Raw genomic sequence first — 13461 nt, forward strand, 5'->3', positions numbered from 1 at the left:
CTAGTAGATATTGCCCTAACTTTTGCACAGCCTCCTTAGTGGGTTTCCTGTCGGGCTTTCATTTTTGCAGCGCTTGTGAGGTGTGGGATGTCTTATTTTATTAAACCTTAGTCATGTTTGGATTCACGTGACTACTTCTCTCTTACCCTTTCCATGCTATGGTTCAAGCAACATTCTTGTCACAAATATACTTTGTTTATTTGGGGTTAATAGATGAGGCCTAGAGTGAATTTTCATAGGGAGAAGAGGAATGAAAGAGTCTTATGGCATTAGAAACAATACTTCCAATTTATACGTGCCCCTTTAGCAAAACTCAAAGGCCCGGGCATGCCCCGAGTTCGTGATTCATACACAAAGAGATTGACAGAGGTTGCCCCCTAGGGAGACATGATTGATCTGACCTGATTGGTCTAGCTCTTTCAGGAACACATTCCCACTTGCTTGAACGTCAGTGTTTTGAATTTGGAGTGAAATCTTTATGAATTCTTGCTTTCTAAAGGGAATACTCGAGTTGCCTTTCGGTTTTCAACTCAGACAAGTATTTTTTTTATATTTTTATATATCCCTAACTTTTGCATAAGACGTATCCTATCGGGATTTTGATTCTTTTTCTTTGCCATAATTTTTGCCTAGAACGCCCCATGCAGGTTTTCGTCCTAGCGGGTCCTCATCATACAATGCCTTTATTCTTTAATTGGGTTTTGTCTTGTAATTCCCTAGAAGCAAGGATTCGTCCATTCTTGACCATTCCTCCTATCCCAGCTATTGTCATTTCCGCATGGGAAAGTCTCGGTGTTTGAATCATCAATTTGGGCGTGTGATGCCCCTAATTATTAATAAGTGTTCCCTGATTTGATGTGTCAGGTTTGAATTTGATTACAGTAATTTCCATTATCCGGCTAACATGCACAGATTATGTTTCCCTTTTTATTCTTATTTATTATTTACAAGGAAGGAGTGTTATCTATATGAAACGTAAAATAGGATGTAAAGACACTTGAGAATTTCAACGAATTTCATTCTCATTGATTCTTTTTTAGAGAACATCTTTGCATACTATTATATGTGCCTCCCATTTCTAATGAATGTATGCTAATGTATTATCCTACGAGATGCATGATGTTTATTTTTTTACCTAAATTTTATCATTTTTTTTACTAAAGGTTATGATGCATGACTTTTGCTATATATTTTTTGTTGTTTTTTTTAAACAAACTATCCTATATGATGCTTTAGAGCTAGCGTATACAGAAGAGTGTTAGTTTTTTTTTATTGATATCTGTTTATTTGTCTATAATTCCTCTCTATTTGAAATGAACAAAAAGAGAACACAACAAATGCAACACACATATGCTCAAACAAATGTACACCCGCAGATAGTCACGTTCAAATCCTTGGTCTCTGGTCCCTATAAGAAAAGTGCATTGTATAGGACGGTTCTAACCTCACTGGTTTTAAGGCCCCCAAGGTGCCCCTATTATAGGGACCCAATATCTCTGTCGCTGTCACCTGGCAAACTCTAAGATCTGTCGCAGTATTTCAGGCTAGAGTAACTGATTATCACCTTGAGTGTGATTTCCGACAAGGCTTGTAGGCTCCAAGGCCAAACTTGGGTCGGTCGTACGTCAACCACTCCCTGTGTTTAATACCCTCATGCCCTCGGGTGTAGGGGGAACTGTTGTGTGCAAATGTTTGTGTACAATTTGTATTCAAACAAGTGCAAAATTTAAACAGGCAAACAGATAATAAAGCCAAACAAATAAAACAAACAAAGTAAAGGGAAAAATATTAAAATTATTATTCTTATTTTATTAACTTCATCATTTATATGGGTCTACGTCCCAGTGGAGTCGCCATCTGTCGCAACCCGAAAATTTTTGATCTCGCGAGCTATGTTTAGACATCCTTTTAAAGATCTCATCAATTAAGGAATGCCCGGACACCAGACTAATCCTTAATTAATGATTTTGAAAAATGAGTTCATGGAGTCGCCACCAATGTTTTACTCAAAGCATTGGAAAAAGAAAAGGTTTTTAAAAATTTAATAATGGTCTTGCTAACCAGAATTAGGTTCGAGGGTCGGTTACGTGTAGGGAAGGTATTAAGCACCCCTACAACGCCCTTAATCGGTACCCTATGATGATGCTAATGTGATAAGAATTAATAAATTATATATTAGATCCCCTTTATTAATATTTATCTACATGCTATAAATTTAAATTACACAATTGCCACAAAAATGTTTACATGATTTATTTTATTATAACAATGTTTATCAAAGATAAGAAATAAAAGGGAGAGAAGAAGATTGACTGAAATACCTCTTGAATGATCTCTATTGAATCTTCAAATATGGAGATTTTTAGGTGCTTTGTGGCAACCTTTCACACTACAATAAGCCTCACAAAACTCAAGAAATACAATAGGAGGGAGAGAGAGAGAGAAATATCAAGCTCTAAGTAGTCTTGGATTAAAATTTGTGGCCCTTCGAGTAGTGCCTGAGCTATCTATTTATAAACGTTAGAACTGACCAGAACGGCCCATTCTAGATTCAGAACGGCTCGTTCTGGGCCAGTCCTTTATGGGTAAAATAAGAATCTAGAACGGCCTGTTCCTAAAGTGGAATGGCCCATTCCTAAAGTGGAACGGCCTGTTCTGGGTTCAATTTTTACTCATAACAACCTGTTTTGAAACAGCCCGTTCCAAACTAGGGTTTTAGGCCTTTTTGATGATTTGGAACGGCCCGTTCTTGTTTTAGAATGGCCCGTTTCAATTTTAGAAAAAGCCATTCTAGATTGAGAATAGCCTGTTCTAGTTTGGGAATGGGTCGTTCCATTTGGGAACAGCCTGTTCCGGCCTACTAAATCACCCTTTGTTGGGCTTTATGCCTTCTGATGTCATGTTATGTTGTTCCATGTTTTGGGAGCTCCTTTCCTTGATAATATAAGTGCATTTCATTGTTTGTATGCCCCCGGACAAAATTGGGTGTCTACACCGAGGGGGGCGTTCTTCTGTCACGTTCGGTGATGGTTCCACCGCCACATTGCGATGACCATCGGCGGTAGTACTCGGAGGGGCCCAATTCTGAACATCTTGACGGTAGGATAGCGATATTCCCTTCTGAGCCATTAGACCTGCAATAGAACACATGTCACAATTCAACCTAAATGCAAATAAATCAAGTTACATACAACACATACCGTTTAGAGCTAACTAAGTCCGGGGAGACTTTGGTAATAAAACCAAAAACTGAGTCGGGATCTCTCAAGGCAAAGACAACAAGTACTCTAAGGCTGACACCTCATTCGGGCTGAGCATTCCCACTGAGTATTCATCATACTTCTGAGGCACCTTAGTCCAATAAAAAGGAAATAAGGGGGTGCCTTTAGAGTCGTAGAAATAGTTACGACTGACCATTGGGTTAATTATCACTTTCAAAAATCCTGACTTGAACCTTTTGAAAGAGGAAGTAAAGGGCTTGAATAATGGTCGATCCACATGCCTTATCAGCAAAACCCACTTCACGGTTTTATTAGAGGGGAAGGTGCAAAACAAATGTAAAAACAATCCTATGCTAGGTTCGATGTAATGGTATCTACATAGTACGCGAAAAGCCTGCATAACCTCCCACCCATTCGGATAGAGCTGAGTTGGGGCCACATTCAACACCCATAAAACACCCATCTAAAACTCATTAAACGGCAAGGACACCTGGAGTTCCTTAAACATACACTCGTACACATAGAAAAAATCCCCTTGGTTTTCTTTTTTCCCAAAGAATATCAGGTCAGCATCAGCCCGACCATCAGCCTTACAACACCTTAACATGACTGGGTATGGGCCTTGGTCCTCCAATCGGGCTAAAGTGCATTGCTTCATCAAGCCCTCAGCATCACTCTTCTGATAAAAATGCAAGAAATGCATTGCGACCTCCTTGTCGACCCATTCGTACCCGGGAACCTCACACGAGGCAAATTTTTGCCTATAATCCTGAGCCTCCATCTCGGCATCGGAAAGGTGTGGAAGAACATATGCACAAATTTTTTATGATGCCAAAGCATTGTAGAAAATAAAAGGTCAAGTTAAAGCAAATTGATCAAGAAGCAAAATCTCAAGTAATAACTAGATAAGTCTTGACTACTTAGCTTAATATGTAAAATGAACTTTTAGAAATTGCAAATTTTACTTGGCCATTAAAACTATAATTTCAAGAAAACCTCAAATCATCTTTTTGAATATAAGAGTAAGTTTTTATATATTTTTTTAAAGAAAGTAAAAAGAGTGTTCAAAAAGATTTTACAAAAATATTGTTTGACTGAAAATTAGAAGTTTCCTATAATCAAAAGTTTGTGTAACAAATAAAGTAATATTTGTCTGGTAATCGATTGCCAACTTAAGTAATCGATTACCAGAGCAAGGAAACTTCAAAGTTCAAATTTCAAATACAAGAATGTTTTATGGTAATCGATTACCAAACATTGTAATCGATTACCAGAAGAGGGAACTTCAAAAATTTGAATTTAAAAGATACAATGTTTCAATTTTTTGAACTTAAAAACCATTGTAATTGATTACTAAGCCTTGTAATCGATTATCAGAGTATCTTTTCTGAAAAATTATAAAGAGTTACAACTCTTCATGAAAAGACACCACCTAAGAAATAATTGTCTATAAATACCTATAACTTTTCAGAGGAAGGTTACGAACACTATTGTGAAAAAGTCATGTAGAAAAACTTCTTGGCCAAATTCATTTGCATTATTGTAAAGAGTTCATTAAGATCTTAAAGGTGTAATATCTACTCTCAAAAGAGAGTTATTCTATAATTCCCACTTCATCATTTGATCTGTGAAGGAGAAAGGGTTGTTCTCCTTGTTGTTTTTGAATCTCAACACAAGGAAAGGGTATTCCAAGGTGTTGGAGGTTTCAAGTCTTGTAAGTACTACAAGAATAGTGGAAATCTCAAGTTGGAGACTTGAGGACTAGGTGTAGGCAAGATTGGTTGAACCAATATAAAATCAAGTGTGCAATTCTTCTTCCCTACACTTTTATGTAGTTGTTATTTAATTGTGGTTGAGTAGTTTTTGTATCATTACATACAAAGAAATTGAATTTATTATAAAGCATCTCTAAAACTCATAAAGGAAGAAAAATAAGTTAACTTAATTCACTCCCCTCTTAAGTTATACGAGGCTACTTGACTAACAAGTGGTATCAAGAGCAGGTTTCTTGTATAAGGCATAAAAGCTTCAAGAATAATAATGGCCTCATCAAATTTTTTATTTCTCGAAGGAAACTCTATAAATAGACCCTCTATATTCAATGGTGAAGGTTATCATTACTAGAAATCTAGGATGCAAATTTTTATAGAAGCCATAGATTTAAACATATGGGATGTTGTTGAAAATGGTCATTTCATTCCCACTATTGTAGTAGGCCATGAAATAAAAGATTTGCCCAAAGATCAATGGAGTGATGATGACAGAAGAAAAGTTCAATACAATTTGAAAGCCAAAAATATAATTACTTCTGCATTAGGAATAGATGAATATTTCAAAATTTCAAATTGTAAAAATGCAAAAGAAATGTGGGACACATTAAAAGTAACACATGAAGGCACAAATGATGTTAAAAGATCTAGGAGAAACACTCTCACCCATGAATCTGAATTATTTAGAATGAATCAAAATGAAAGTATTCAAGAAATGCAAAAGAGATTTACACATATAATCAATCATCTTGCATCTCTTGGAGAAGTGTTTCCTAACGAAGATCTTATTAACAAAGTTTTGAGATGTTTGAGTAGGGAATGGCAACCGAAAGTGACTACAATTGCTTAATCAAAAGATCTGACAACCATGTCTCTTTCCTCACTATTCGGAAAACTTCAAGAACATGAAATGGAACTAATAAAACTAAATCAAAATGAGGAAAGTGATAAAAGAAAGAAAGGGATAGCACTCAAAGCATCATCATTTATTCAAGAAGATAATACTGAGGAAGATGATTTAGAGGATGATGAGGATTTCAGCCTCTTTATAAAAATATTCAACAAATTCCTCAAAAACAAAGGAAACCGAAAAAGATCCAACTTCAACAATAAGAGAAAAGGAGAAGACTCTTCTTCTACCCCAAAATGCTATGAGTGTAATCAACCGGGACATTTGAGATTAGAATGTCCAATCTATAAAAGAAAGATGGAAAAATATAACAAGAAAAGCTTCAAAGAAAAGAAAGGGAAGAAAGCTTATATCACTTAGGAAGAAAATAACATGGATTCTACAAGTGACTCTGAAAATGAAGTTGTGAATTTGGGACTTATGGCCAAAGACTACGAAAGCGAAGAAGAGGTAACATCTTCTAACAATGATATCTCAATCTCATTTGATGAAATTCAAGATGCATTCAATGATTTACATAAAGAATCATTTAAACTTGCAAAATTAGTATCATCATATAAGAAAACAATTTCAAATTTAGAAAATGAGATTTCGAAATTAAAAAATGAATAGATAATCTCATAACTTAAATTAAGATAATTAATTCTAAAAATGAAAATCAAGAGATTAAAAATAAGTCAGATACTAATAAAACAAATCATCCATGTTCAACTTGCAATAAATTTAAAGAAGAAAATAGTAACCTAAGAAACACTCTTGCACAATTTACAGGTTGAATAAATAACTTAGACATAATATTAGGAAAACAAAGATGTGTATTCAATAAGGCAGGATTAGGATATAATCCTCAAAAACTACAAAAGAAATACAAAAATTTCTTCATACCCTCACAAGTTACTAGTTTTCCATTCGCAACATGTTTTTATTATGGTAAGAAAGGTCATAATTTATCAACAAGCTATATTAGAAAGAATTTTAGCAATGTCAAGAATATAGTTTGGATTCCAAAAGGTTCTTATGTTAATACTAACAATAAGGATCCAAAGAAAACTTGGGTAGCTAAATCAATCATTTCTTTGTCTTGAAGGATTCCAAAAATCAAACTTGGTACATTGATAGTGGATGTTCCAAGCACATGACAAGAGATGCTTCAAAATTCATTGACCTTACTCCTAAGAGAAGTGGACATGTAACCTAGGGAGACAACAACAGTGGAAAAATACTTGGCCTTAGAAAAATTGGTACAAATTTCTCAACCTCCATAGAAAATGTCTTACTTGTGGATGGTCTTAAACATAATTTATTAAGTGTTAGTCAACTTTGTGATAAATGTTTTTCAGTGTCCTTTGACTCAAAAAAATGTCTAATTGAACACAAAAATGATAAAAATGTTAAGATAATAGGATTTAAAGTTAACAATGTATATAAAATAAAATTAGAAAATAATTCTAATCATTCTCAATGCCTCATGAGTAAAGATGATGAATCATGGCTATGACATAAAAGAATATCTCACATAAACATGGAACACTCAAATAAATTAATCTCAAAAGGCTTACTAATAGGATTACCAAAAACTAAATTTGAGAAAAATAAACTATGTGATGCATGCCAAAAGGGTAAACAAGTTAAAGTATCTTTTAAACCAAAGAATATAGTCACAACCTCTAGACACTTAGAACTTTTACATATGGACTTGTTTGGACCTTCTAGAACTATGAGCTTTGGTGGAAGTTACTATGGTCTTGTCTTAGTGGATGATTTCTCTAGATATACTTGGACCTTATTTCTTGCTCATAACAGTGATACATTTGGTGTCTTTAGAAAATTTTCTAAACTAATTCAAAAAAAGAAAAACCTTAAGATTGTCTCTATTAGAAGTGGTCATGGAAAAGAGTTTGAAAATAAAGATTTTGATTTATTTTCTGAAGAAAATGGAATTGAACCTAATTTTCTACTCCTAGAACTCCTCAACAAAACGGAGTAGTAGAAAGAAAGAATAGATCATTAGAAGAATTAGCAAGAACAATGCTAAATGATTCAAAACTCCCTAAATACTTTTGGGCAGAATTTGTTAATACTGCATGCTATACTATAAATAGAGCTCTGATTAGACATCTTCTTAAGAAAACTCCTTATGAGTTATTCAATGGAAGAAAACCTAATATTTCATATCTTCATATTTTTGGATGCAAATGTTTTGTACTTAATAATGGAAAAGATAAATTAGGAAAATTTGATGCTAAATCTGATGAGGGGATATTTCTTGGATACTCTCTAAATAGAAAATTATATAGAATATACAACAAAAGAACCATGACTATTGAGGAATCAATACATGTTGTATTTAATGAAACTAACCTTATTTGTCCAAGAAAAGATATTACTGTTGGAATTGTAGAGAGCTTTGAAGATACTCGTATTAATGAGCAAATTCAAATGGATAAGAAAGATGAAGAAACTGAGGATTCAATAATACGAGAAGATCAACCAAACATGAATCCTTAAAGAGAGTGGAGAATCTTAAGAAATCATCCTCTTGAAAATATCATTGGAGATATAACAAAAGGGGTAACTACTAGAAACTCTCTAAAAGAAGCATGCAATAATATGTCTATTGTTTATAAGATAGAAGTTAAAAATATTGATGAAGCTTTAAATGATGAACATTGGATTAATGCTATGCAAGAAGAATTAAATCAATTTGAGAGAAACCAAGTATGGGAATTGGTTAATAGACCTATTAACCATCCAATTATAGGAACAAAATGGATTTTTAGAAACAAACTTGATGAACATGGTATAGTCATAAGAAATAAAGGTAGATTAGTTGTTAAAGGATATAATCAAAAAGAAGGTATAGATTATGAAGAAATATATGCACCTGTAGCAAGACTAGAAGCCATTAGAATGTTACTTGCCTATGCATCAATAATGGACTTCAAATTATACCAAATGGATGTTAAAAGTGTTTTTCTAAATGGTTTTATTCAAGAAGAAGTTTATGTAGAACAACCCCCTGGTTTTGAAAACTCAAAATTTCCAAACCATGTCTTTAAGTTGAAAAAGGCTCTATATGGATTAAAACAAGCTCCTAGGGTATGGTATGAAAGAATAAGTAAATTTCTTCTGGAAAAAGAATTTACAAGGGGAAAAGTTGATAGTACACTTTTTATCAAAAGAAAAATGAATGACATCCTTTTAGTACAAATCTATGTTGATGATATTATTTTTGGAGCTACTAATTGTTAGAAAAGAATGGCTCAATCCAAGAGGGGGGTGAATTGGATTCTATGACACTTTAAAATTTTTTCAAAGTTCTTAGGATCTTTATTTCAATTCAAACTTTTCTAATATGAATTTTCAAAGAAGTTCCTTAAAGACTTGTTAATGAAGAATGAATCCTATATGCTTTCTTGATTAATCGTTGATAAACTTCAAGATTAAGAACAATCAATATGCAATACTTTGATTCAGTTTAAAACAATGTTATGCATACAAACATGTTAATCAAGAATACTCAAAGTAAAGGATAAGGGTAAGAGAAGATTGCACAAGTCTTTTATCCTGGTTTAGCCACTCCACATGTGACCTACATCCAGTCCTCAATCATAACCTGATCAAGATTTATTCCACTATCTTAATGAAGAATTTTTACAAGCATACCACACATGCATACACTCCTGCATTTAAGATAATCACTTTCTTGACCCCAAGAAAGCACCCCTTGTAGAAACCCACTACAAGAATTCCTTACCACTTGAGAAACCTACTCAAGATTTATAATTATTCACAAAGAATTAAGGAACGAATTCACCTGGAATTAAGAAGCAAATCTTAATCTTTCTCTTTTCAAGAATGTGATGATGATGATGATCTTTTCTCAAAACATTTCAAAAATGTTTTACTTCTTGGTTTCATAAAGAAAACTCTCCAAGAAGGTCACAAAGACTTCACAATAACATTTTTCTCTTTTTGATTCTCTGTTCTATCTTGTTCTTTAAGTTTCAAAATGTAAAAACTATTTATAACATTTTTAGAACCAGATAATCGATTATTTTAAGGGATAATCGATTATTTTGTTCTTCATGATTTCTGGAAATCAACCAAGAACAATTTAATCGATTATTTTGCAGGATAATCGATTATTCCATAGAGTGATTCCTGGGATAATCGATTATTTCACAAATAATTGATTATTGCAGCAAGGCATCCTTTTTACCTGTTGCTGGAATAGTCGATTATATTTAATGATAATCGATTATTTTGAGTCAGTTTTCAAAAACTCTGTTTTATGTCTGAAAATAACTTCTTAAGTTTCAAACACATCATCATACTCACTCTTAATCAGATTAGATAAAGATTAGCTCATGCACAAAGCACACACATCAAAAATAAGCTCAACAAAATAATACAATTTATGAGCTACTCCTATTACACAACATAATAGTCATATTTCTTCTTGACTTTGTTTTTGACTTGTTGATGTCCTTGGTCAGTTTGATCCATACTTTGTTATCATCAAAACCTTCATTCTCCAGATGTGAGTTGATTCACCACTCTGAATCTCAACACTAATGACTACTTGTGCAAGGAATTTTCAAATGATATGCAAAGTGAATTTGAAATGTCCATGATGGGAGAATTAAATTTTTTCCTTGGACTACAAATAAGGCAAACCAAAAATGGAATTTTTATAAATCAAAGAAAATACTGTAAGGATCTGCTGAAAAGATTTGGAATGGAGAATGCGAAACCAATTGCTTGCTACCTAGACAAAGATGAAGATGGAAAATCCATAGACATAAAGAAATATAGAGGTATTATTGGATCCCTTCTCTATTTATCTGCAAGTAGACCTGATATTATGTTTAGTGTATGTTTATGTGCAAGATATCAATCTAACCCTAAAGAATCTCATTTGAGTGCTCTGAAAAGAATAATGAGATATTTGTTAGGAACTATCAATCTAGGTTTATGGTATCCTAAAAACATGCCTTTCAATCTAGTAGGCTACTCTGATTCTGATTTTGCTGGATGCAAAATTGACAGAAAGAGAACTAGTGGAACATGCCACTTTATTGGATCTACTTTAGTATCATGGCATAGTAAAAAGCAAAATAGTGTTACTTTATCTACTACTGAAGCAGAATATATAGCTGCTATAAGCTGTTGCGCACAAATTCTATGGATGAAATAACAACTATCATATTTTGGTCTATCATTAGATCATTTTCCAATTAAGTATGATAATACTAGTGCTATCAATCTCTCTAAGAATCCAGTTCTTCATTCTAGAACCAAACATATTGAAATTAGACATCATTTCCTTAGAGATCATGTTCAAAAAGGAGATTGTGTTCTAGAATTTGTTGAAACAAAGAATCAATTAGCTGATATCTTCACAAAGCCCTTACCAAAAGAAAATTTCTTTTCAATTAGACAAGAATTGGGAATTTTTGACTCCTCCCGTTTAAACACTTGAAAATGCCTGAAAAGATCCATTTTCAACTTAGTAATCAATTACCACAAAGGAGTAATCGATTACCAGGGGACACCATTTAAGAATTTAAAATCTAAAGTTTTGTAATCGATTACATGAGTGTGTAATCAATTACCACAATGTGTTTTCATATATCTGGGAAAATGGTAATCGATTACCAGAAGAAAAATGCACAAATCAGGTAAAAGTGTAATCGATTACCATGGAATGTAATCGATTACCAGAAGCAAAATGCACAAAACTGGTACAAGTGTAATCGATTACCATGTAGATGTAATCTATTACAAGACCCATTTGCACTTAAATACGTGCAGTTACTCACTATGCGTTCAGAACCACCACGAAACTCCTTCTTCTTCCTTCCATCAAAACCCTTCTCCACCTTCAATCATCCATATCTTTCTCATTCCTTGACAGAATCAAGTCCCATTAAGTGCGTTCTTCATCATTTTCAAATCCCTTCACTTCTACTAGTTCTATTTTTCAAAACAATCAATCAATGATGGAATCGTCAAAATTCCAAAAATGTTATTCCTCTCGTTTAACCGCTACCGGCCGCCAACGACGAAATCCCTCTAATGACCCTCCTGCTCCACCGAATCCGATTCCCTACTCTGGATGTTCTCTCACTCTATTCTCCATGGATGAACAACGAGATAGGTACTTCTAGTTATTTTCTGAACGCAATATTGTTGATCCCAAATATCTAAGCATACATTTCTTTGAGGATGAGTCGTTTGAATGTTATACAATTTTCACAAATTTTGGAGTACTGGATTTTATGTCTCTAAAGAACCCTGTTTATCCAGACTTAGTCAGAGTCTTTTACAGTAATTTAGAAATCAGGAATGGGGTTATTCACAATGAGGTTAAGAAAATCCCAATAATGATAGATTAGTCTCTTTTCTTTAATTTATCAAAATTAAGTAATCAGGGTACACTGTTTGAGGAAACAATTACTAATGCATGGAAAGCAGATTATTCCCATTCCAATGCCGTAGAATGATTTGTGTGGATGATGCTGACATGTCTGGACATTTATTGGCTGGATCCATAAAATTTGATTATCGCATCATGCACTATATATTGTTCGTGTATTGCGTCCTCATACCACTAACCTTGCACAGACAACTGAAGAAGACTTAATCTTGATATGGGCTCTAATAACTGGTCGGGAAATTAGCTGGGCTCATTTGATTAGTATAGACACCCAATTTCGTCCGAGGGCACACAAACAAGGAAATGGACCTCTGTTATCAAGGAAAGGAGCTCCCGAAGCATGGAAACAACAGGACATGACATCAGAAAACCTAAAAGCCTAAATAAGCTGGTTCTGATAGCCCAGAACGGGCTGTTCCAAGACCGGAACGGGCTGTTCCCAAAATGGAATGGCCTGTTCCAAAATAGTTGTTATAAGCAAGATTTGAACCCAAAACGGGTTGTTCCACTTTAGGAACGGGGCGTTCCACTGTAGGAACAGGTCGTTCCACTGTAGGAACAGGCCGTTCCACTTTAGGAATGGGTTGTTCCAGATTCTTATGTTACCTATAACAAACTTGCCCAGAACGAGCCATTCTAAAACTGGAACGGGTTGTTCCAAACCATCAAATGGGCCTAAAACCCTAGTTTGGAACGGGTCGTTCCAGAACATCTTTGTGTAAGTAAAATTCAAACCCAGAACGGGCCGTTCCACTTTTGGAACGGGCCGTTCCAGTTTCTTATTTTACCCATTACGGACTAGCCCAGAACGGGCCGTTCTGAATCTGGAACAGGCCGTTCTGGCCCCTTCTGATGCATATAAATAGAAAACTCAGGCATAGTTCTCAAGGAGGCCAGAGAAATTTTGAATAAGACTCCTTTGAGCACGAAAATTCTCCATATCTCTCCCCTCTATTGTATTTCTTGAGATTTGTGTCGCATCTCTATCTTCTCTCTCCCTCCTATTGTATTTCTTAAGATTTGTGAGGCATACTGTAGTGTGAAAGGTCGCCACAAAGCACCTTCTCCATATTTGAAGATTCAATAGAGCAAGTTCAAGAGGTATTTCAATCAATCTTC

Source organism: Cajanus cajan, chromosome 8, assembly GCF_000230855.2.
Source record: "Cajanus cajan strain Asha chromosome 8, NIPB_CcT2T_4, whole genome shotgun sequence".
In the NCBI taxonomy this organism is placed as follows: Eukaryota; Viridiplantae; Streptophyta; class Magnoliopsida; order Fabales; family Fabaceae; genus Cajanus; species Cajanus cajan.